This window comes from Apis dorsata, unplaced genomic scaffold (genome assembly GCF_000469605.1).
Source record: "Apis dorsata unplaced genomic scaffold, Apis dorsata 1.3 scaffold_347, whole genome shotgun sequence".
NCBI lineage: Eukaryota > Metazoa > Arthropoda > Insecta > Hymenoptera > Apidae > Apis > Apis dorsata.
In genome coordinates, this window is record NW_006263614.1 from 189547 (window position 1) to 194762 (window position 5216).

General features: G+C 29.4%; 1 long non-coding RNA gene across 1 annotated transcript; it reads right to left on the bottom strand.

Moving 5' to 3' along the window:
• Positions 1 to 450: 450 nt before the first annotated feature.
• Positions 451 to 1903, bottom strand: LOC102677529. Its single transcript, XR_422137.2, has 2 exons — positions 1293 to 1903; positions 451 to 518 (listed from the first exon to the last, which is right to left on the bottom strand). It is a non-coding gene; the product is annotated as an uncharacterized LOC102677529 (long non-coding RNA).
• Positions 1904 to 5216: the final 3313 nt, after the last annotated feature.

Genomic DNA, 5216 nt, shown 5'->3' on the forward strand with positions numbered 1-5216 from the left:
TTATTTGTTCCTTTTCTTATTTATTTACATGTTATTATTATTTACATGTTTTCAAAAATTTACTTCACTATTAGATCTTTGAAGTATAATATTAAAATGAAGTATAATTTAAGATAAGATATAATCTAAGATTGTAATATGAATAAAAATATGCTTACAATATACATATTGACTAGTGTCTGAAATTAATCTAGGGAAAAGATCCAGCAGTTTGAGAATAGTATATTTCCACAAGTTAATGTAAGTCGTGAACTGCGGTCCATTTCGTAGGGAAGAGCCACCTGCGACTCTCATAGAATATCAATTAAACATATTTCCATGAAAATAATTTCGAAATGAAATGAAAGATGCATTCAAAAAATTCTTTTGTCATAAATTGTATATTTCGAACCACAACAGAATTCACGACGAAACTCCTTTAAAACAGATTCTTGGAAGTATAATTTCTCGTAAAAAGTTCGATCATTCTTTACAATAGGATAATTTTTTTAAAATTGGACCAAATAACTTGAGTTTATCTAAAAAAAAGGATTAATTTATTAGATGTGTAAAATTTAAAAAAAAATTGCAATTAGTTGAAATTGTAAAGAAAATAATAAATAATAAAAGATTTTTTTAGAATTTTTTATCTGTAATGAAAAGTTAAACGATAAATTTTATAAATTTATATCAATTATAAAAGAAAAGATAATAATGTAAAATTCAGATAAATATGAAACAATCTCTCGATGAAATATTAAATATCTGTAATTTTACAATGAAACGTGTTTGTAACAGAAAAAAAAAATGACATGAGAATATAGATGAACAAATTTCAAACATATTTAACCTTTTATTCTTTTTTTCTTTTATCATAGTTTGAACATTTCCATGAAATCAAAAATTTTTTTTCTAACTTTTATATCACTTTGTTTCTTCAATTATTCTATGATTTTTCAAATAAAGATAAAATTTCTTAATTAAATTAAATTTTCTTTTTCATTTTAGATATTGGAGAAAAATGTAGGATCAAGAATCAAGAATTAAAATCACTTTGCACTAGTTTTCGAAAAAAAATTTCACATTTCACATTCCACATTACCACATTAAACACATCAACCATTTTTTTTATGGAAAATAGAAATAGATAAAAGTGTTCTCATTTCTCAACTGTTCAGAGATTTGTAGATCGTAAGAAAAACAAAACAACACATTCACATGAAAGTATCGTGAAACAAGCTGGAAAAAAATTAACGAAAAGGAAAAGCGCGATAAAAAATTCTGCTAAAGACGAGTTTTCAACTTGTGCTGACCGATAGAAATGACCAAAGCATTATTTCTGTTCGGGATACCCGTTGACCCGTATTCCTATTCGCGAAGTCAACGGCAGACCAGCTTTCCTTTCGTCGATACTAGAATTTCTTGGCAGCGGTTTTCTTCCCAGCCACACAGGTCGCTCGATAATCTCGAAAAAAAAAACGCGACTGCTCGGGACGGCCAGTCTCGCATGGCTGATTAACTCGATATCCGAACAAGTATCGAATCCGTAACATGAAAATCGTTGTCGATCCACGAAATACTAGCCTCTTTACGTGTCACTAAACCCTAAGAGAACGTTTATCGGCTAGCTAGTTGATTCAGCCTCGGAAAATTTGAAAATGAAAGAATAGATACAAAAAATGCTCGAATTCCTTTGTTTAAACTGATAATCAAACGTGATTCGAATACACTTTCGTTTAATTTCTTTTTTATTCGTTATTTACTAAGAGGAATAGTTCCGCTAAATTAACAACTGATGGCGTGACGATCGAATTACATAGAAATTAGGCTAATAAGTTTCCTTTCTTTTATCCTTCTGTTTTCTTGTATCTTTGTGCAAAGAAGTATACATTGCGTGATATGATATCGTAGTGTGTTTAAAAATTTGCGTTTTTTTCCTCGGATTGTGCAATCGATATTTATATTATTATGTATGATTTCATACATTTTATTATTGATTCATATTATTATAACGTGACATTTATTATCTAGAATATTTGTTGTTTTGTGCCTTTTAACATTTCTTCCAGAATTTCCAAAGTTAAAATAATCATTTTTATCTTCCTGTATTTTTATCTTCTTGGTAAAGATTGAGATATCGTGTGTTTAATATGCAAATAAATCATTACTTGTGAAGACAAATTTCAATTTTCAATGTACGAAAAATATTTTATTCGAATATTTTATATATCATTAAATTTTGCTCGACAAATCTCATGCTCTGTTTGAAAAAGCTATACACATGTAATAAGAATTAAAAATAAATTTTGAGAATTATAAGAATAAGAATTAATAATAAATTTATAAATTATTGTAAACTTGGATGTTGTAATTATAATTTGAGTGATTAAAGATGTGAAATTTTAATAACATGGATAAGAAAATTTTAAAAATGAAAAATTGCAAATATAAATACAAATAAATGTGTTTTGCATAACGATTTTGATAAAAAAAAGTTTGGTAAGCAAAATTTACAAATTATAAAAAAGTTGAAAAGAATTTGAGATGAAAATTTGTCAATCTAAAATAACATTTTAGTAATAATATTTTAAGAACGTTATTCATGTATTCATTCATCGCATATAAATTTGATCGAATTAATTTGATTTAACATTTATGTTTATCGAATTCGTGTCTATTGATAATAAAACATTATTATTAATCATTTGATGCGTTCTTGTGAAACCCACATTACGATAACGAATGAAATTTTATCGTCGAAAGAGAATCAGATGCGCTCGTTCGTATCGACAATATGATCGATTTTCTCGCGTAAGGCGAGAAAAAATACGATATCTCGAGTAAAAGACGAACTGGAATAATCGATAAAGTTCTCGTAGCAATTTCAACGTGACGATGTTGAAAGAGGTGACTTGCACTGTAGCTTCTGAATAATTTGCGGTATATATTTTCCTTCATTATATATCATATTTTATATATATCATATTTTTTCCCGTTTTTTAATACAGTTCGTTATCGCGCGCACGAGTCACGTAATTGAATCGAAAAAGAATACCACCGATTATTCAACGCGGAAAAAATATATGTACGAAAGTTCTTTTAAACTCGTATCGATTTCACTTGCACAGTTTAATTAAGAACGTATGCGAGATTTGTACACGAGAGGAGTGTTTTAAATTCGTCTGGACTATTTTTTATGCAGTTTTCGGTCGGCTTTTAAAGCTGAACCTTTTATCGCGACGCGGTAGAAAAATTATTCGAATAAAAAAATATGTCACGGTGTGCGCCATTAAAATCAGAATTTCTTTCGAACGATAAATTCGATCACGAATAAACGACAATCATTATCGCGGTTTTTGATATCGGAGATACGTGCTGATTCGAAAAGTTTGAATCGAATAAGTTAATAATTAAATATCATTGTGAAGGAAAACGAATCATTCATACATTTTCTTATCCAAGATAAATAAAAATGATAATATTTCGAATTGAATACCGGAGTTTACGATTTATATATATATAATCATTGTTCTAAAGTAATCGATACACGAACTGGGCTAATGCATCAATACTATTATCACATAAAACAATCACTAGCGCGTCATGTACAAAATCAAAGCCAATCTGTCGAGCATAATGTCGTCCAGCGAAATATATGTGCCGCTTTTCATTGCGACTCGATCAGATAAACATTAACAATCAAAATCTGATGTGATAACGCGAACCTCTATTGTTCGTGCAACTCGGTTCCCCTGTTAATAATTTCATTCATATCGATGACACGATAAATTAGATTAACGTGATGTAATAAAAAAAAAAAAAATGTGAAATTATTTCTAATCAAGTCCCCTTATCATCTTATTGATTAATAATCATTTCGGTTCCAGGATAAGATAAACGTAATTAAGTTTACCAAGAAAAAAGAAAGGAGTAATAAAAGAAGAGTTTAGCTGTCCAAGAGAAATAACAGGAGTAGTTCGAAGCTGTTACTACCAACCTATCAGAGTGCACAACGCCGAATACACTTCACTTCCCCATAGATATTACATGTGCACGTATCTACTTGCAGTTATCTATGCCAGTGAATGTCATCCGACAGGAAGGTAATCCATAATCAGGCAATGCCTATATCCACTTGGCTACCTAATACCTAATAGATCCCGCTCGAAGTAGATAGCCTGTGAATTACCGGCAGAATGAGTATGTAGAGACATGTGCACGTCAGCCGGTGTTTCGTCGGGTAAAACTAGGTGAATCGACTGGAACTATCCGGCAATCTTCAAATTCATCTGATGGAAATAAACTGTAACCTTCAGAGTCTACGTGTTGCTAAGGATTTAAGGATAATCGTGTCAAGTTCTTTCTTATTAATATTTCAAATGCTTCATTTTATCTTCTTTTCTCTGTTTCAAGAGAAGGAGTCATTTCACTTTTTTTTAAAGAAGAGCTTGTAGAAACTGTTCTTAAGATTTTATCAAATCTTTTTTTTTTCTAATGAGACTTTTTTAATTTCTTTCAAATTTTTCTAAAGAAACAAATTTTTTTTATTAATTTATATTTTATAATTTCTTAAAATTAATATATATATATATATATTTGTAATTTAAATTAAATTTTATTTTAATATAATATGTAAGAAAAAAATAGAAGCAAAAAATATGATAAATTTTGATAATTTTATTCTTTATAAAGATAAAACAACTTTCAATGATCTATTTCAATCTAACATTTAAGAAAAACTTTTATATCAAATATTTATATTTATTTTTTTAAATATGAAAATCACAAAGCAATTTCAACCTATCAAAAGGAAATTTTGAATATCATCTATTCTTTTTTTTATCATTATTTTCTCATTCCCTTTCCAATTTTTCCTACATCGTTTCCTTCCTTTCATTTCTTATTAACTTTCCTCGGAAACAGCCGCTTCGAATCTCTCACGAATCTGTAAAAAAATTACTCTGATAATACTCCACCCTCGACCGCGAAAGATTAACCAAACAATTTTAAACATCCTGTTACCAACAGTTCAAAAGTGAGAACCCAGTGTGCCTAATCGTTAATTGGATCGAGATTCGAAAGAACGCATAAAGAGAACGATACGGTTCCCAAGGTTCTCGGTTAAAAACTCGATCCTCGTTATTTGAAAGGTGAGACGTACCGATCGTGCCTAATCTTTCGCCAAGGTGCACAAGCCAAGAAACTACATTGGTTGAAGCTCACGAACTGCAAACAAG